The 21,977-nt window shown below is 34.9% G+C and overlaps 1 long non-coding RNA gene across 1 annotated transcript in view; it reads left to right on the top strand.

Moving 5' to 3' along the window:
• LOC110259429 overlaps window positions 1–21,570 on the top strand; it is a 109,114-nt gene extending 87,544 nt beyond the window's left edge. The window contains exon 3 of the long non-coding RNA XR_002341835.1: window positions 19,464–21,570. This is a non-coding gene — a long non-coding RNA (uncharacterized LOC110259429). The remainder of the gene's footprint in view (window positions 1–19,463) is intronic.

The following is a 21,977-nucleotide window of genomic DNA, read 5'->3' as shown; positions in this document are numbered from 1 at the left end:
TAAAACCTCAGGTTACATCATATTCCATCTTTTTCCCTTGACAGAGGCTGAAAGTGATCTAGCACATAGATTTTAGTCAGTGAGTTGTCATATATGAAAAATCATAAAAAGTTGGGTCAACTTTCCAAGGAAATACCAAGAAAAGAGAACAGAATCTGAGTACCAAAAATCGAGGAAAATAAGGGGGAAAAACTATAGAAGTTTCTTCTTTGAAAGAGGATAGAACTAGCTTAAGCTTTATCCACAAATTATTGGTTACTTAGCCATGGGCAGAATAGATGACAGTAAGAACCGAAAAGTCTGAAACATCATGAGTATTATGGATGTAAAGAAATCATCATACTGTAAAGACCTCAACAACTGTGATTTAGAATCTGGACCACTGATTCCTATGCACAGAGGTATTTGGGTAAATTACGATGATATTCTCAATAGGGTAAAAATCTTGAGTTCCTGTCTCCTTTGCCAATTTTTGACTGAAATGCCAGGTTAAAAAGTGAGTTCAGTGGCTGGACCAGCAGGTTTTAATGAGATTGAATTTAAAGATTGTCCAAATTGGTCCATGTCAGTTTACAGGTGAACAGGTCAAAAGAAGCATGAAATTCTAGTGGAAGCTTCTCCAATACCATTTTCTTCAAGTAGGATATGGATCAAGAGTTCTCTCAAAAAGGCAAGGAGGAAAACATATTTTCTCACCATTTCCAAGAGTACACCTGACCAGAACTATCCTTTAGTGAGAGGAACAGTAAGGACCAAAACATCATGGCATCAGATCCAGGATTACATCATGGGAATTAATTACCAAGTCTAAAATGGGCTTTGAGCTCCTTAGAGGTATTTTACATATTTATAGAGTGTGTGTATATAAATACATGTGTAGACATATGATTGATAATGAAGTTTGCATTAATTATATGGCATCTATATGGATTGTATCTAGAGGAAAAGTGTGTATTATAACTAACACTCTAATAACATCTTTAAGCCACTTTGCAGAACTTTGCCATTTCATACTCTGTAATACCAGTAATATATTCAGATAACTTCTTTAAAAAGTACTTAATTAATTTTTAATTGAAGTATACTTGATTCCAGGTAACTTCTTGGCCTCAATTACTCCTCTGAGGTAAGAAAGCACAAAGCCCTGGCTAACATCACAGAAGTGGAGAGAGGAAAATCCAGAGGGCAAAATATAAATAGCAGTTTACTTCAGCTGCAATAGAAAGTAGCAGTTAATATTTAAATAAATTACCTGACATAAGCTAGGTGTTTTACAAATGTTAACTCATCTGATATGCATGCCAGTCCAGTTTTACAAAGAGAAAAATTGGCCTCAGATTGATTAGAGTCTAATAAAATAACTTAGAGAACTGGGAAAGGTGAGGTCAGAATATAAGTCTGTCTACCTATAAAGGCCAAGATCTTTTCACAGGACTAGTTTGGTGGGAGACAAGAAGGTTCTTTAGCGGAAGTTCCTGTTATCATGAATTGGAGGACAAATTTGGGGAGGAGGGGTGTGTAGAAAAGGGCAAAGCCAGAAATCAAATCATGTAACTGGTAACTTTACTAACTAGCAAGATTCATCAGAAAGAAAACAAATAAAAACTGTTTAAAAGGAATATAGAATTGTGATCATTCATGCCTCAATCAGTACACACCAGAATCTCCTTTATAATGCCCCATAATTAGAATGGTTAAATTGCTTTCTGTAGAGCCATGCAGCAATTTAGGGGAATATTGCAATTACCTCTCAGATTATCCAAGGACTCTGATAGTAAAAGTGACTGCGAAATCAATTTGTAGTCCTCATTTAAAAAAAAAAAATAGAAGTATGGAAATAAACTTGGTGGTACAGGTACAAACAACTTAAGAATCTTATTTCCTTTATTTTTCACTGTAACTTGACAGTTAAAGATTTTCAGTCTTTTCCATCACTTCAGTGCAGAGCAGGTTGTGAAGAACAAAAGTTCACGGAAAGTGTTCTACCAGCCCAATAAAAGGTGGGCTTTTGTTCTTGAAGGTGAAGTTGAGATTAAAAGAATTAGTCATCTAACTTAAATGATATCAAAAATTGAGAAGAATTATCCTACCCAGAGGATTCTTCTGTGACTGCAAAAGGTAAACATCATCTTAGATTCTTCTTTTCAATCTTTAACTTACTGCCATGAAATTACACAGAAATGAGTGTATCCTAATTTCCTTCACTATTAGAGGCATGCATGAAATATGCAAAGGTTGTCACTGCCATATCACTTTTTCACCTATTTTAAGGAGCTGAAATAAGTATACCTGCTTCATCATAATTTTTAGACTTTGTCTAATCTTCATAAGAATCATCCTATATGGTGAAATTATTTTCAGTAATTAGAGAAACCATCACTCATCCATGAGAGTCAGAGAAAACAACAACAGTAACTAACAGTTAACAATGATTCTTACAGTGGAATGAGAGATGTATTAATTAGAAAAGGTAATTAACAAAATTATCCAGCAAAGGCCCTGGTGAGGTTTACAGAGGGTAGCTTCAATGATTAAATACATTGTCTTGTGCCACAGGAGTTACAAGCAAATTAGATCTGAAAATAAATAATTCAAATTTAAGATTAAATAATAGTCTGTTTTATGAATCTGAAAATGTACACACCCAGAACTGTTAACTACAATAGTGATAGTTGTTTGAATCAGGAATTAAATTATACTAGTTGCTAATATTCCTCATCTCTCAAAAGATTGTGGCAACACATATTGGGGCCATTTTTCTCTCTTTGAAATTGCCTTTATGCTCAGCCAGAGAATAAATGAGGCTGAAAATTAATTCACATGGCATTTTAACCAATAGTCAGTAATTTCTGTTCTGCAAGCAAGAAGCAGCCCAATGCACTTAGGAATGATTTCCCCCAAAGCTACTCTGTTAGCTGCCACTCTGAATAGAATCAATCCATTTCCTTTTTCAAACCTTTTTACCAAATGAAATTCCTGCTTTTATTATGGTACCAGTATCTAAGCCATATTTTATCCAATATAGAGGCCACTTGTCTTTCATTTTGGTAAACCTGCATCTGAACCTCTTCTACTATTAGGGATTCATCCATTTTGATGTATACAAATCTTTAAAAACAGATTACATTATCTCACACTCCCAATTTTATAAAGAGAGGATATTGGTTACAATCAAAACTTTCTTGGGAGTTCCTCTTGTGGTGCAGAAGAAATGAATCTGACTAGTATCCATGTAGCTGTGGGTTGGATCCTTGGCCTTGCTCAGTGGGTTAAGGATCTGACGTTTCTCCACGCTGTGGTATTGGTTGCAGATGTGGCTCAGATCCTGCAATGCTGTTGCTGTGGTGTAGATCTGCAGCTATAACTCTGATTAGACTCCTGGCCAGGAAAATAGGGAAATTCCATATGCTGCAGATGCAGCCCTAAAAGCAAAACAAAACAAAACAAGCCTTTTCTTGATATCTCAGATAATGATGATTATTGCTATTACTATGTAACATAGACATAATCACTCAGCAATGCATCAGATTCAGGTTTTCTGTCTTTGCTATAAAGCCATGAGTTGTTCATTTTCATATACTCATTCTCTTTCTTCAGCAAGCATCCTACTTTTTAAAAATGATCAGAACAAGATTTTAAAAATAAAAATAAATTATTATGAATTAAGAAATAAGGACATGATGGTTTCTTTAAGTTGTGCTCTACAGTTCTGCATTGATTCTCTAGCAATAATTCTCAAAGATGAAATAATTGAAAACTGATTCTTCTGTCTTTAGCAGTTAAAAACTAGACAATATTTATGAAATAATGGCGTTTGGGACACTTGACATGCTCTCTTGGAAACAAGAAACAAATGAGTCTTAAAATTCATCTCAGTTCTTGGAGAGTTCTAAGCCAGCATCAGAAGGAGTTAATCCCATTGGATCCCAGGGGCTTCCTGAGGTAAAGAGGCAAAACTGTGAGTTTGGGGAAACCAAGGTGGCTAGAGTTCACATGACAAAGTACTGGACAGGAAAAAGCTGCATGAACATTTTCTCCTGTCTTCTGAAAATTGACTACTGAGCAGAAAACTAATCAACAAATACATACGAGGAAAGTACCTGAGACTGAAGAAATATATGCAAAAAAAAGAAAAAAAAAAAAAAAGAAAGAAAAGAAATAATACTACCTGTTACTCTCACAAACCTGGGAAAAATGCTTGTTCCCACCAGCCAGAAGGGGAATAATTCATGGGCATTGAGTAGAATATCTGCAAATATTTTTGCCTCAATAATAGAATGATTAAACCTATACTCAGCATTTTCTGATCTCACCTAAAAAGTGAGACCCGAAAAGACAAAAGTACTTCCAGCTACTCGATTATGACCCAGTACAGAGCTATGTAATACGTATAGGAATACAAAAATAATGAAGGTCATGTGTTAAAGAATGTGGTGGCCTCTGGAAGGTAGAAACACTCAATTGCAGTCACTGAGAAAATGGAGACCTTGGTCTACACCACAAGTAACTGAATTATGCCAACAACCAGAATGGAAAGGAAATAGATTCTCTCTTAGACAAGATGCTATCTGCTAATCCCTTGATTTAGTTAAGTGAGAGCTATACCAAATTTCTGATGTACTGTAAGACAATAAAATTATACCCTCTTAATCACTAAGTTAGTGGTAGTTTGTTATAGCAGCAATAGAAAACTAAAATAATAATCAAACTGCTCAAAGAGATAAAAGGAAAATCTTTATAGAATGCAAAGGAAAAAAGCATATTACATATAGAGGCAAAACTATAATGTAAACAGACATTGCCAAAAGCAATGAAAACAAGATAGTGGAACAATATCTTTACATTACTAAAAGGAAAAATAAACAAAAAAATTAACACAGGAGTTCCCGTCATGGCGCAGTGGTTAACGAATCCGACTAGGAACCATGAGGTTGAGGGTTCCATCCCTGCCCTTGCTCAGTGGGTTAACTATCCGGCGTTGCCGTGAGCTGTGGTGTAGATTGCAGACGCGGCTCGGATCCTGCGTTGCTGTGGCTCTGGCGTAGGCTGGTGGCCACAGCTCTGATTAGACCCCTAGCCTGGGAACCTCCATATGCCGCGGGAGCGGCCAAAGAAATAGCAAAAAGACAAAAAGACAAAAAAAAAAAAATTAACACAGACTCCTATACCCATTTAAAGTACTCTTCAAAACAAAAGTGAAATAGAGATGAAAAAGCAGAAAGAATTCATCTTTAAAGACTTCCACTACAGTAAATAATGTCTTAAGCAGAAGGAAAATAATGCCAGATCAAAATGAGGATCTACACAGAAAAGAGGAGAGCCAAAAATTGTAATTACATGTGCACATATGTCAGAAATTTTTATTAGTATTATTTAAATATGCCTAAGAGATAACTGTTTAATAAATAATAATAATTATATATTAGGACTTCATAATATAATGTAAATTTCTGACAAAAATAGCAAAAAGATAAGGAGAAAAATAAAGGTATACTACTATTAACTTCTTTAAGCATATCTAAATGGGTACAATATCACACGAACATAGCCTGTGATAAACTAAGCATGTACATGTATCCCCACTTTTCAAAAGCTCATTTTAGGCTACTTTGATTTTATGAAAGACCTATATTAATACCTCTTTTCAGTAATGGAAAGAAATCCAAAGAGGATTTTTTTGCTTTTCCAAAAAAAAAAAAAAAAAAAAAAAAGGTGAAAAGCAAAAATAGCATTCTGCATTTGTTTTACAGTGAGCTGTTAAATAGGCAGGGGCACCTGAAACAGCAAGAGTGGCACTGCCAAGCTCCTTTCTCAGGAACTATACTCATCATCTCAGTATCAAGCTACCATAATTTTGAACTGTGTTTGTGATCATAACATGCTTTATCTTGGTTTATTTTGTGCATCCCTTAGCAAGATATGTCCTAAGGTAATTGCTTCTTTGCTTTACACTATTTCAACTTAGGGAAGTGTCATAGGAATGCTGTACTTTTGATTAGCAGGGAAAAAGTGTTTACTATAAACCAAAAAGTAACCATTAAAAAGATAGTTTAAAGACAAATAACCATAAAAAAGATAAAATTATATCTAACAAATTAATGCAGATGAAAGCAGAAAATAGATATAAAAATGAAAAAATAAGACAAAAAATTAAAACATAATAGACTTAAGCCTCTTCTTATCAATGATTACAATAAACATAAATGGGCTAAATAACACAACTAAATGTTAGGGATTGTCACCTTGGATATCAAAGCAAGAGGTAACTCTATGCTGCCTATAGGAAACACACTTTAAATTAAAGATACAAATTGGTTAAAAAGAAAAGGATGGAAAAATATATAGTGTTAATCCTCACTGAGAATTATGTCTAGATACTTACTTTGCAGCAGGACAATCAGAGAAAAAATTATGTATACATGTAAGTGTAACTGGCTCCCCATGCTGTACAATGGAAAAAATAACAATAAAAAATTTAAAAAATTAAAAAATATAGTTTCCAGGCTGTCAAAACAAATGTTAATCCTAAATAAAAAGAAGGCTAAAATGGCTGTATTATCATAAAAAATAAATTTTAGAGCTAAGAATAATTCTAGAAACAAAGAAGATCATTTTATAATGATAAAATAGGTAATATAATAATTCTAAATGATTATGAAACTAGCAAAAGAACTTCTAAATACATTAATTACAACATGATGGAACTAGAAACAGAAATAGAGAAATCCAAAATGATAGGGATTTTAATAATCCTCAAATGGGGTTTGCTCCATACCACAGCTATATGAATAATTAGATAATATACACAAAAAGAAAATATACATAAAGGTGTACTTATTTCACATATTTAAATTCCATAATTTCAGCACTTTAATTTTTGGATATTATGATTTGCTAGATATTCTCTTAAACTATTAGTACTGTTCTGTTTACAACTTACGTATCTTTAAAATATTTTAAAAATTCATTCTACAAGTTCCTCTTCTAATAAACTTTGGGCAAGTTCTTTTTGGGAAATTCTAGAGATACGGTGAACAAAACAGACACAATTCCTAATTACATAGTGCTTCAGTCTTGTAAGGTAAACAGACATTCATAAATTACTAAAAAAAAATGTGTGATAAGTAAATCCATTAATCCTCAAAACTCTGTCATTAGACCTCTGTCACCATATAGATTTGTCCAGATATATTTCTGGTCTTGGTGTAGGTGTTTCTGAAAGACACAGAATTTATTTAGTAAGTTTCCACAGATAAGAGACCTACAAAAAGTGAAAATGGGAATGAAGTGCTTCTCACTTACATTGAAAAGGTGTGAACAAAAAGAATGTGTGTACCTGGGATAGCAGATCTAAGTACAGAAACACATAGCTTGCAATCTTCGTGCATCTAAAATTCATAGCTTGCCTTCTTCAGGAATCTAAGGTAATGGAAATGGAACATAAAGGACCATACATTTTAAATGATTGTGATCCCCATAAAAACATATCTATGGATCTGTCATTTCAAGAGCTAAGGGACCCATGGTTTCTTTGTAGAATGGTGCACACTGTATACTGCACAATACTAGGAAAACTATTTTTGGAAGGCTTATACATGCATGATGTACATGAATAATTATGGTGGCCCTTAGCAGACTTCTGCATAAACTGCTGCTCTAAACTTCTGAAACAAGATAACCCTCTCAACTTTCATACCTTGCAGAGATGGTAAATAAACCAATCAATTAATTCATTCACGTAGGGTTCCAGGACTGGTCAAGGAGAGAATATTTCCTCTTAGCTTCCAATACAATAGTCTAGTAAATATTGTCACACAAAGTTAATAACATTAAGGTTAAATTGACAAAGTTACCAGGTAACCAGAGAGCTGAACTAGCAAGGCTTTAAGAGTCTGAGAGCTATTTGTGTCATTTTCCTAAATAAACACCTAAAAGTCAGTTAAACGTATGTGTGCCAATTGACACAAAGGGTAAAAACCTTCCCAAATGTTTCATTTAATCACTATATTATTTTTGGGGTTTGACATTTTGAGGAATAATTTTGCTTCTATCTTCAAGTCTTGAATTGAACCAAAAAGAAAATGAACACTACTATTGCCACTAGCACAGTTGTAGTAAGGACCCTTGAAATTCTTCCATAATATTTAAATTTGCATTGGCTGAGAATTATTCTGCATATGATGTGTACTACATAGGTACCCATATAAGTCTTCAATTTGTAATAATTTTTGGAGGAACCTAAGAAAATTAATATCGAATAATGTACCATGATTACTAACCTGGTGTGAACAAAAGCCGAGCAGGACTTCCTTCCACAGGTCTAGCTGACCTAGTACTTTTAATAGATAATAATTGGTCTAATCAATGACAATTTTGGACTTTATATAGCACAATTCAATGGTGCTAAAAGATGTCTTCCCAGGGAAAATTGTTAAGGTTATCAAGTAATAATGCTGAGAAAGATACAGTAGCTAACAGAAGTTCTAATATTCTTATGCTGCCAGCAATTTTTTTTTTTTTTAACCACTAATGAACTTTGGCTCACAGATCATATTCAAACTTTAAGCAAAAGAGCCAGGAAATTCTGCTTTCTTTCAATGTCTTTATTCAACATACCTCTATTCATTTCCCTATTCATTTCACAAATATTAATTGAGGATCCTCTGTATGCTTGGTTCTGTGCTAGATAAGAGGGATAAAATGATGAACAAAAACAGACCTAGATTCTAAAAACTAAAATTAATCTTTTTTTAACGTTAAAATGGTCTATCTGTAAAATTAAATAGGTGAGTAATTAGTGATGATTTCAGATTGTTGACAGCTTCAAATACTACATGCCTATGTCTAGGGAGAACAGAAATAGGTAGAGAAAGGAATGCATAAATCTGAGGTACTTAAGGAAGATCTGTATCCCGGGGTATCCTGAAGATGTGGGATAAAAGAATGATTCTCTATGCTTATTTACTGGCCTAGTGCTAAAATGTAAATAAATTATATTTTGAAGGAACCAGTATTTTGTTCTTGAGACTTAACATCCAGATGCTCTTCATTATGCTAATTCACTGTATTTGTTAAAGGCAGCAAAACTTGACCAAATTTTATGACATTGTAACAAAAATCCACCTAGTTATAGCTGGCTGTTAGAATAAAAATATGCATTTAAACATGACTGAAAAAATATACATGGACTGAAAAAGAAGTAAATTTTCATAAAGTGATACAAAATAATACTTATTAAAAAAGGCTCTTAAGAGAGCATGTTTTTCACTGTGGTATTACAGTGAGCCCCTATTCTTAATAGTTTACCCAGGTCTAGGAGTTATAGAAAGCTACATAAATGTCTTTGTGGTTATGTACAGGAATAGTGGAAAGCACTAAGAAAGTAGTATTTCTTTCCTCCTTCAGCGTAGGAAAGTAGTACTATCGCTATGCCACACTTCCTATAAAGACATGGTTTGGGGACTCTATCTTAACACTCTGACTTTACTTATTGTTCATGATGACAGAGTGATGAACAGCACTCTCACAGAATGTCTCTACTGCCATAGAACTTAGCGTCTTAGAGTCTAGTGGGACAGTATCATAATTTTTCAGGTCTTAATTGATTAGAAAATGGTACATAGGAAATGAAATAGAAAAGATTTTTGTTCATTACCATTTTGTTTGTGGTTCTGAACTCTATCTTAACAAATATCATGCTCTCTTATATGGGGAACAAGTAGACTATGACTATCTTTGTTAGATTTTTGCTAACACCAGTGAGATATGATTGCAAGATAGAGACACCAACTGCATGAAATATAGCCATCTTGACTGCAGGGTCTCATTAGAATGCACAATTGTACTGAAAGAAACTGCTGAGTATCTTGGAGCACATGTTGTCCGTCACAGTGAAATGTGGCTCTGATGGCATGGAACAATGTTTGATTCATGGTCTAAAATGTGAAAGTACAACCCAATACACCAAAGACCCTTCATATGATCAACATCATTAGCTTAATGAAACTTGACCCATCAGTACAACTGTCCTCATGTACTAGAAAGAACTTGTTTCACTCTGGCAGTTCCACTGGGTTTTGCATTAATTAGTGAATATCCATATAATTACATATTCCATAATTGACTCTGACAAAACATTCACACAGGTGCAGGCAGAATATTGTCTTTGGAACTTCAAAAATCATTAGACACATTTTTAAAAAAAGACTTCTTATAGTCAAATTATCTACTTCCTTGAATATAAAAGTGATGTCATATGGACAAACCTAGAATCCCAGAAAAAAAATTCTAATGGGATCAAGTTAATACCTAGTATTTACTAGTATTTACTTCCCCTCTTTCAGTCCATTTATATTTTCTCAATCATGTTTGAAAAGTATATTATTATTCTAACAGCCAGCTACAACTAGGTGGATTTTTGTTACAATGTCATAAAATTTGGTCAAGTTTTGCTGCCTTTAACAAATACAGTGAATTAGTATAATGAAGAGCATCTGGATGTTAAATCTCAAGGACAAAATACTGGTTCCATAAAAATATAATTTATTTACATTTTAGCACTTGACTAGTAAAATAAGGATAGAGAATCATTCTTTTATTCCACATCTTCAGGATACCCCAGGAGGCAGATTTGGATTAGCTTTCTTCCTTAAGTACCTCAGATTTATGCATTCCTTTCTCTACCTATTTCTGTTCTCCCTAGACATAGGCATGTAGTATTTGAAGCTGTCAACAATCTGAAATCATCACTAATTACTCACTTATTTAATTTTACAGATAGACCATTTTAAGGTTTAAAAAAAAGGTTAATATTAGTTTTTAAACTCTATGTCTAAACTTGCATTAAATTGAAAATCAGCTAGAGAAAAAGATTTGATCTTATTTTTGTGATCTGAATATATGTAAAGCAAAGACTGTGTAGGCAACCTTATATATGTAATAAATAACTATATGTACTGACTCCTAGGCCAGACTGGAGAGTGTGTTGTTTTATCATAGATTGATTCATTTATTTTTTCTTTTTTTTTTTTTTTATTTTCCCACTGTACAGCAAGGGGGTCAGGTCATCCTTAGATGTATACATTGCAGTTACAGTTTTTTCCCCCACCCTTTCTTCTGTTGCGACATGAGTATCTAGACATAGTTCTCAATGCTATTCAGCAGGATCTCCTTATAAATCTATTCTAGGTTGTGTCTGATAAGCCCAAGCTCCCGATCCCTCCCACTCCCTCCCCCTCCCATCAGGCAACCACAAGTCTCTTCTCCAAGTCCATGATTTTCTTTTCTGAGGAGATGTTCATTTGTGCTGGATATTAGATTCCAGTTATAAGTGATATCATATGGTATTTGTCTTTGTCTTTCTGGCTCATTTCACTCAGTATGAGATTCTCTAGTTCCATCCATGTTGCTGCAAATGGCATGATGTCATCCTTTTTTATGGCTGAGTAGTATTCCATTGTGTATATACACCACATCTTCCGAATCCAATCATCTGTCGATGGACATTTGGATTGTTTCCATGTCCTGGCTATTGTGAATAGGGCTGCAATGAACATGCGGGTGCATGTGTCTCTTTTAAGTAGAGCTTTGTCCAGATAGATGCCCAAGAGTGGGATTGCAGGGTCATATGGAAGTTCTATGTATATATTTCTAAGGTATCTCCAAACTGTTCTCCATAGTGGCTGTACCAGTTTACATTCCCACCAGCAGTGCAGGAGGGTTCCCTTTTCTCCACAGCCCCTCCAGCACTTGTTATTTGTGGATTTATTAATGATGGCCATTCTGACTGGTGTGAGGTGGTATCTCATGGTAGTTTAATTTGGCAGTTCTCTTATAATCAGCGATGTTGAGCATTTTTTCATGTGTTTGCTGGCCATCTGTATATCTTCCTTGGAGAAATGTCTATTCAGGTCTTTTGCCCATTTTTCCATTGATTGATTGGCTTTTTTGCTGTTGAGTTGTATAAGTTGCTTGTATATTCTAGAGATTAAGCCCTTGTCAGTTGCATCATTTGAAACTATTTTCTCCCATTCTGTAAGTTGTCTTTTTGTTTTCTTCTGGGTTTCCTTTGCTGTGCAAAAGCTTTTCAGTTTGATGAGGTCCCATGGGTTTATTTTTGCTCTAGTTTCTATTGCTTTGGGAGACTGACCTGAGAAAATATTCATGATGTTGATGTCAGAGAGTGTTTTGCCTATGTTTTCTTCTAGGAGTTTGATGGTGTCCTGTCGTATATTTAAGTCTTTCAGCCATTTGGAGTTTATTTTTGTGCATGGTGTGAGGGTGTGTTCTAGTTTCATTGCTTTGCATACAGCTGTCCAGGTTTCCCAGCAATGCTTGCTGAATAGACTTTCTTTTTCCCATTTGATGTTCCTGCCTCCCTTGTCAAAGATTAATTGACCATAGGTGTCAGGGTTTATTTCCGGATTCTCTATTCTGTTCCATTGGTCTGTCTGTCTGTTTTGATACCAGTACCACACTGTTTTGATGACTGTGGCTTTGTAGTATTTCTTGAAGTCTGGCAGAGTTATGCCTCCTGCTTGGTTTTTGTTTCTCAGGATTGCTTTGGCGATTCTGGGTCTTTTGTGGTTCCATATAAATGTTTGGATTGTTTGTTCTAGTTCTGTGAACAATGTCATGGGTAATTTGATAGGGATTGCATTGAATCTGTAGATTGCTTTGGGTAGGATGGCCATTTTCACAATATTGATTTTTCCAATCCAGGAACATGGAATATCTTTCCATTTCTTTACATCTTCTTTGATTTCTTTGATTAAAGTTTTATAGTTCTCGGCATATAGGTCCTTTACCTCTATGAACAACTGTATGGCAACAAGTTTGACAATCTGGAAGAAATGGACAATTTTCTAGAATCTTACAGCTTGCCAAAACTGAATCAAGCAGAAACAGACCAACTGAACAGACCGATCACTAGAAATGAAATTGAAGAGGTCATAAAATCACTCCCTACAAATAAAAGTCCAGGACCAGATGGCTTCACAGGTGAATTTTATCAAACATATAAAGAGGAATTGGTGCCCATCCTCCTTAAACTGTTTCAAAAGGTTGAAGAAGGAGGAATACTCCCAAAGACATTCTATGATACCACCATCACCCTCATTCCAAAACCAGACAGAGATACCACCAAAAAAGAAAACTACCGCCCAATATCATTGATGAATATAGATGCAAAAATTCTCAACAAAATCTTAGCCAACCGAATCCAACAACATATCAAAAAAATTATACACCATGACCAGGTTGGGTTCATCCCAGGTTCACAAGGATGGTTCAACCTACGCAAATCAATCAGCATCATACACCACATTAACAAAAAAAAGGTCAAAAATCATATGATCATCTCAATAGACGCAGAAAAAGCATTTGACAAAGTTCAACATCCATTCATGATCAAGACCCTCGCCAAAGTGGGTATAGAGGGAACATTCCTGAATATAATCAAAGCCATTTATGAGAAACCCACAGCAAATATAATCCTCAATGGGGAAAAACTGAAAGCCTTCTCACTCAAATCTGGAACAAGACAGGGATGCCCACTCTCACCACTGCTCTTCAACATAGTTTTGGAAGTCTTAGCCACAGCAATTAGACAAACAAAAGAAATAAAAGGCATCCATATAGGAGGAGAAGAGATCAAACTGTCACTGTATGCAGATGATATGATATTATACCTAGAAAACCCTAAGGACTCAACCCCAAAACTCCTTGAACTGATTAATAAATTCAGCAAAGTGGCAGGATATAAGATTAACATTCAGAAGTCAGTTGCATTTCTGTATACCAGCAATGAAACATTAGAAAAGGAATACAAAAAAATGATACCTTTTAAAATTGTACCTCACAAAATCAAATACCTCGGAATACACCTGACCATTTATTTTTTCTAACCCCGAAAAGTACCAACTTTGGTGGTAGAGAGGGAAGTTTCTGCTTTGTGCACCTGACAGGCTTGAACAGAGTGAAAATTAAATAACAATATTTTGATAAAGCAAAGTGACACTGTACACACTGGACTAAATGGTTGTCCCATAAAGAAAAGCAGAATAGAGTAATAAAGAGCTTGAATGCATGCCAAAGGGAGACTTACATTAGAAGTTATATCATTAATGAATTGTATGTATTTAAGCAAGTCACTTTGTTACCCAGCTCTATGTTCTAACATACCTAAATTTAAATGGCTGGATTAGATGTTTGCTGTTGTTTGTAAAAATTTCATCAGTCTGTGAATAAATATCAAACATCAATCTGGAGACTTTATCTGGTATGATAACACAAGAAAAGGAAATGAGAGGTATGAATATATGACAGGAAAAATCAAAATAAATACTGTCAGACAATATGCATAAATACAAAATCATGGAAAAAGATAATGTGTGTGTGTATATATACATATAAATGTATATATACATATATATGTATATATATATATATAAAATAGGTCCATGAAGTAAATAAACCAAATTTAAAATAAAATAATAAATCTCTTTTCCACAACAGAATATATAAAATAAAAGAATAAATTTAACAAGAACTATGCAACCCTATATGAAAAAAATTATAAACCATTGCAGAAGGGTATAAGACAGAATTATGTGAAGTTATACATTATTTCTGAATTGGTAAGATCTAAGATCACAGATATTCATTCTCTCCAAAATAATGTGTGAATTTATAGTAATCTAATGTAAGCCTAATAAAAACCCAAGAACATTTGGAAAAGAATAATAACGTGAGATATGCCATGCTAGGTACCAAAGTGTACTCTTAAGTTAGAATAATTAAGTAGTAGGTTACTAGCTCAGGAATGGATAGAAAGTTGAAGGAAACAGAATAGATTCCAAAAATAAACTTTCGGTTAATATTCTGAATTCTGACAAAGTTGACTCTAACAATTTTCGTCAGTTCCCTCATTACTTTCATGAAAGAGATAAGTTTCAGAGTTTCTTACTCCACCGTTTTCACAGATATACTTCCTTCAAGGCAATTTAACATAAGCCTTATAAATGTGGATGGTATCTAGGGAAATCAATAGAATAGTGATTTAAAAATTCTGAAAGCCATATATACTTAAAAAGTACTCATGCATTTAGTTAAAATTTAGGTATCATTTTACCTAAATATCTTCTGGATTTCTTGCAGTTTTCTGTATTTCTACTTTAACGTCTCTTGCTCTGTATTCTTATAAAATATTCACAAAATATATAATTCTACTTTAAATTGCTTCTTTGATGGCTTTAATATAGTACTGGATATGAAACTCATTGGAAAATGTACATGTACTGTAACACTGATGTTATTAACAGACCTTAAAGTGTTTTCTTCTGGATATAAGTATTAAATATCAAATAGCACTCTTCTGAAGAGGAGGACTATGATGCCCAGATCTCAAGCAAAAAAGTATTCACTCCAGCTGCATTTTGATGGTAGCAATTCAGAGTGGGAAATGCTTTAGACCCATGTATCATAAAACAAATGTCTGTGAAAGACTCTTAGCAACTGAAAAAAGAAATGGAAATAGAAGGGGAAAGAAGATCTATAATACCCTCTCAAATCTTTATAATCATTCAGATACTTATTATTAGCATAAAAAATTACATGCTAGATTTCAGTATATCCCAAATTCTGTATCATAGGAGAGCAAGGTAGAGGGAGAAAGAAAAGGGAGATAATCATAGAAATACCTAAATATATTTTGGGGAAACATTGCCTTTATAATATCATGACCTAATTAGGAAATTTATTTTGCAAAATTTTACCATTTCTTTATGAAAAAAATCTCATAGAATTTTTAATGACATTTTTCTGTCATGAAAGTTATCTAAGAAATTATGAAATAGTAACCCTAAAATTTGTCACTAAGAAAAATGACTATAATAGTTCTAAAGACATTAGAAGCTGTTGAGTAATTTTTAAAGTTTGTGATTACCCATCCATATAATATGTTCATATGCAAATCACTGAAGACTAACGTCATATCTGTAAAATAAAGGTAAACCAAATACAGCTAATCTGTTGATTTAGGTCAACTTAAGAATCCGTGTGAATGCTAAGTATGACAGTAATTTGATTAAAAATATGGAAAGAAAGGAATTGACCGTGTATGCATGACTAATGTCTATTCATTTTAATAAGAAAAAATTAATGATTTTAATTTTCTTCTTAATTAAAACAAATTGCATCTCCTATTTTCCTTGATGTGCCTTATAATAATCTAGGAATACTATATGCCATACCAAAATTAAGTAAGGTAAAGTTTCTAAATAGATAACAGCATGCTAGAGGTGACAAAAATAGGCTCAGAATCTAATTGTGAATTGAGATACAGGGTAAAATTGGAGAATTTTAGTTTATAGAGCACTCACTCAAATATATAGAATATTCAAATTTTATTTCAGTATTTACTCATTTAACACCTCTGTAAAATTATTGAGCTTAACAGTATATTATGGTAGTGATGATTTAAACAAAATAGTTGTATAGCTGTAACAGTTGTAGAGTTTTTGAAATTTTATTCGGCATTGCCTCATCATCTAAAGTCTCTTCCAAGTCTAAGGTCTCTGACAACTGTAATTAACCAGGGTATTTAATATAAAACATTTAATGAAGTTGTAAAGGAAAAAAAAAGCAATACCTTCTTTTAGAACATATCTTCTTTCCTGGCAGTATATCTTTCATGCAATCATATCAAACATAACTCCCCTTTTAACTGAGGAATACATTCTTTCTATAAAACTCCAGGGAAAATTTAAAAAGACAATCCAGTAAACAGATTTCATGAACTGATTTGACTAAAACTTATGGTTCTTATTTATTGGAAGATGAAATTCCTTTGGTCTGCCAGGATGTCAGTTTCTAATAAGATGTCTATAATAAGAGACTCAGTTGGCTTTACAGGGTTAGACTATAGGAACTTCTAATGGGCTTCCATATCTCTTTCTAGTCAAGGGCCAAAACCTATGCATGCTGGGGCTAGCTTATACTGGCAGAGGAGAGCTGAATGTGCTTTCCTCTTTCCACTCTGGGTTCAGTAGCATCAAGGATTATAGCTTGAAATCAGTCATAGTGGGAGCATTTACACCATGGAATCAGTAAACACTACAAATTGGGGTTTGAGGGAGAGGGGAAAAAGGAATTGTGGTGGGGAAATCCAGTTGTTAACAAGTTTACCAGCCTACCATCAGCCAAACCCATGTAAACTCTGATAGCCGGGGAAATAATCCAATGTTAAACATGTTGAAGAAGAAAGAGACAGGCTTTTGAAATGAAAATTTCCTACCTAAGAGCCTCAAGCTAAGTTACCATTAAGATCTCAAAAGGAAGTATTCCTTAGTTTACCTCTGAAGTTAAATGACAGAGTAGAGACTCTTAATAGACTGAATTCTGAGAAGACAGATTAAACACAGAGGTCCATTAAATGTTTTTGCCCGTGAGGAATCCTTATCCATGAGAAGCTCTAGGGAGAGTAAAGAGAGCTGATAGGAGTTTCCATTGTGGCAGCAGCAGAAACTAATCTGACTAGGAAAAATGAGGTTGCGTGTTCAATCCCTGGCCTCGCTCATTGGGTTAAGGATCTGGCGTTGACGTGAGCTGTGGTGTAGGTTGCAGACGTGGCTCAGATCTGGCATTGCTGTGGTTGTGGCGTAGGCCAGTGGGTACAGCTCCATTTCATCCCCTGGCCTGGGAACCTCCATATGCAACATGTGTGGCCCTAAAAAAAAAAAAAAAAAAAAAAAAAAAAAAAAGTTGATAGTTTTCTCCTTTCTCTCCCTACCGTCTTCCCTCCCCCAGGTGAGCACAGGCTAACTCAGCAGTTTTCTTACCTCTTTGGTTTTGTTCTAAGGATATTAATTGGCACAGTATGGGGATTTAGGGGAAGGTGAGGAGAGGAGAGACAGCAGTTAATTGACCTTTGTTCATTGTTAATTGATTATTAAGTCCATAACTTAATAATTAAGTTATTTTTGAAAGACTTTTTAACTTGCCATAGGGTTTATCATTGCAGTAACTACAATTCTAATATTCCTTATTTGTGAATATAGTATTAGGTTTGCTAAAATAGTCCCCACCCTGCATATATAAATAAGAAAAATTTTTTTAACTAGGGGGCTGAAGGAACATCTTATGTCAGTGATGCTGATATGTGGTAAAATGATTCAAAATAACAGAAAGACCAGCTGATGTATTTTTTCATTTTAAATTTTAATTTTTTCCTACAAATTGCCTCACACTAACAGTATTAAAGTTAAAATAACTCAGAAAATCATAGTTCTGATTAAAGCAGCATAAAATAGGTTTTTAAAATCTGTTCTCATTCAGTTGTTTTCTGCATGGTAGCCAAATGAAAGGTCTAGTCATTTCACGTACCCTTAGGTAGGATGGGCAAATTGGTAGCTCAGCGTTATAGCAGCTAAGAAACTTTCAGAGCAAGGAAGGCTGTTCATTGAAAACAACCCACATCCAGTTCTCTGGTGCTTTTATTTGAGGAATGAAGGATGGATATCAAATAGAATGTGATAAAAATTAGCAAATTAAAGGAAAGGAGAAAAGGAAGGAATCAGTTACTAATCTTGCTCATTAATAATTGTATCCTAGCCATATTCATTGACTCAAAACAATGAATGTTAAAAAAAAAAAAAAAAGTGTTGTGCAAGATCTCCTTGCAAGGAGCAAAAGAACTGCATCGAGTACCTGCATCCTGGTAAACATTACCATCAAAAGTCATTATTCTGAGTGTCTCATACAGAATTCAAATTTGATGAGTCTTGGATAAAGTATAATTATTCTTTTATTCTCTACTGTTAAAAGTTTTGGAGAAGTAATTTATTAAATTTCTTAAAGCCATCTGACTCTAAGCATAATTCTAAAAGGGATATATTTCACAGATCTCTTTGCTTGCAGCAACTCTTAGATTCTCCCTTGGAATCTTGGTGATTGATTTTTATAGGTTTTATTATAGCTATACTTAATGGGCATTAGAAATCTGAGTATTAAAACAGTTGGTACTTTTAGGACTCACTAAAGAGAAAGACTGTGTATGCAGGTAACACTGAAAGGAGCTGAGCAAGAGGGTGATGTTCCCTGAAAGAGAATTCTGAGAAATGCACAAAGATGTTAAGGAATGAGAATCCAGGTGACTTTGAGAAAAACTTTTATTGTGAAACCTAGAGGAACTTAAGGAGGTACAGAGAGAATAAACAGAAAATGCTGTGTTTCTTTAGACATAAACTGAATCCAAAGAAACAACAATAGTTCTGGGGGAAAAGTGTAATTGTGACCTAACTGAAAAGGACACACAACAGGGTTTTTAGGAAGGGCTGGAGAAATGGCCGTGGGCTGGGAATACCTGAATGAAAATGATCAGTGCTTTAGCTCAAGCTGATTTGAGTTTACATCCTGTTTTACTTGTTATCACTGAGTTTGTAACCCAAGATTTTGTTGCACTTTAGTAGTTTGCTCACTGTGTAGGTTGACTGTGTGTGAAGGGCACCGTAAGCATCATGGGATAGAAGGACAATGAAGAAATGAAAACCTCAGAAAGCTGGGAACCCAAGGAGTGGAAGCAGTTTTACCTCGAACTACAGAAGCTTCAGATTTGGAACTCTCACTTGCACCAGCCTCTCTGTATGGGTTTCTTCTGAGTGACTGCAGGCGTTATGGAGATGCAATTAAGATCAATTTAATTTGGATTTAGTAATTTGTATATATCTCTGCTTTGCAATCATTTCCATTTATAGTTAAGTTATTGCTCAATCTGGTGTCAAACTGGCTTCCAAATATTCCTACAGCCACTGTGCCAATTTCTTTGTGTCCCGAAATGAAGGTGCAGAGCCTAACATAAGACTCATAACCTTCACTACAAGTAATATTTGAATACTAATTGATTTATAAGCATCATCATTACAAACCATATTTAATCTTCATCACTGCCTAAGGCACCTTGAGATAGCTAAAGTTTTAGAGTTCAAATATGAAAGGAACTAAATAGTTTTCTAAATTATAAACATATATATGTATATAGGTAGTGAAGCTCTATGTTGAACAGCCTTTCTAAAGGTAAAACTAAATTATCCTTCTCTTGTCTCTAAGGAAAGTCATTTAATAAATAGTTGGCAAACAGATAATATGTGTGCAACCAAAACAAAAAAATAAAAGGAAAATATTATATTATAAAATTCAGTAATTAATAAAAAGTATAGTAGTTTATCCCCTTTGAATTTTGTGTTGTTCTAGGTTGTAATGTGTATAGAGGTACAATTCCCAGATCTCTCTCTCCAAACAGAAGCTCTCATTTTTCCAGCTGTGGGGAATAGTGGTTGCTGTTGGCTAATGGCTGCAGCACTTTCCAGAAATTGTCCAGCCTGAGGGGAGCTGCTTTATCTAAGATTATTCCCCCTTCTGGGGGCAGCCCATATCCCAAATCAGGTGACAAGCAAGGTCCTAGCCGGGTATCTGTCTCCCTTGCCCCTTGCCTGACATGGGGCCAGTGCAGAGGGACTATTCCAGCTCCAGAGCTCCAGGTCAAGTAGGCCATGACCCTTGTTGTGGATGCGCTGCATTTCAGACTCTCTTTCTCTTAATCCTGATGCCTGCCCTCCCTCACACATGCTTTTTCTTAGAACACTCCCCCAGATTGTCCTACACAATTCATTTTAAGGTAATTTAAGATGCTGATAAACTTCATTTGTTTTAGTTTGTAGTCTTTAAAAATTTTTTTTCTCATTCGAAGTAAATATTATATGTTTTACCTAATTTTTGATCCATGATTTTTCTATCCTTGTTCATAAAAGATAGCTCTCAAAACTGTCTAAGCTTCAGGGTCCACAAAACTAGGATCTTGTCTTTCTCTCTTTGAAGGAGAAATCTCCCCCACACCCAGTGGGTGCCCCATCTGGTGGCAGGAGAAATAATCCAATAATCACAGAGAATGGTCTGAGTGCTCCCTGCATGAGAAATCTGTGGTCATAATGTTTGACCACCAACCCCTGTGGCCATATTACTTCTGACTGCATTGCAACCATGTCTTTTTTCACATTACCTGGTTTCACATCCTATAAATTTAACACTGTTTAAGAATATTTTCCAGCACTCCCTCTGTGGCACAAAGGAATAAGAGGTGTTTTTGGCAGCGCTGGGTCTCAGGTTTGATCCCTGACCTGGCACAATAGGTTAAGGATCCGGCATTGCCACAGCTGTAGCTTAGGTCATAACTAACTGAGGCTTGGATCTGATTCTCGGCCCAGGAACTCTACATGCTGTGGGGCAGCCCAAAATGGGGAAGGTAGGGAGAGAATGTTTTCTAATTTACAGAGTCAGGGGTATCCAATCATTCCCCAAATATCTTTATAGCTTTTTTTCTTTAACTTTCCATGTAGGTAAATGAGATCATACATTTTTTTCTGATTATCATGTCTCTATGCTTCTTTAATCTACAGGTGTCCTCCCACTTATTTCTTTAAGAACATTGATCTTTTTGAAAAGTTAAGGTCAATTGCATTGTAGGATATTGTACATTCTAGATTTGTCTCATTGTTTAGGATAATTTTTTTTTTTTTTTTTTTTGTCTTTTTGCCTTTTCTAGGGCCACTCCTGAGGCATACGGAGGTTCCCAGGCTAGGGGTCTAATCTGAGCTGTAGCCACTGGCCTACACCATACAGCAGCGCGGGATCCGAGCCGTGTCTGCAACCTACACCAGAGCACATGGCAACGCCGGATCCTTAACCCACTGAGCAAGGGTGGGGATCGAACCCGCAACCTCATGGTTCCTAGTCGGATTTGTTAACCATTGCACCACGAAGGGAACTCCTGTTTAGGATAAGTTGTATTGTAGGGTATTGTAACAATCCCTATTTGATTATTTTCACATTTAAATTCAATTTTAGACTTTTTGGTAAGAGTACTAAATAGATGACAATAGGAATTTTGTCATCAGTGCAAACATAAAGCACCACATCAATGCAAA

Source organism: Sus scrofa, chromosome 2, assembly GCF_000003025.6.
Source record: "Sus scrofa isolate TJ Tabasco breed Duroc chromosome 2, Sscrofa11.1, whole genome shotgun sequence".
Classification (NCBI taxonomy): Eukaryota; Metazoa; Chordata; class Mammalia; order Artiodactyla; family Suidae; genus Sus; species Sus scrofa.
This window is presented reverse-complemented; position numbering and strand designations above follow the sequence as displayed.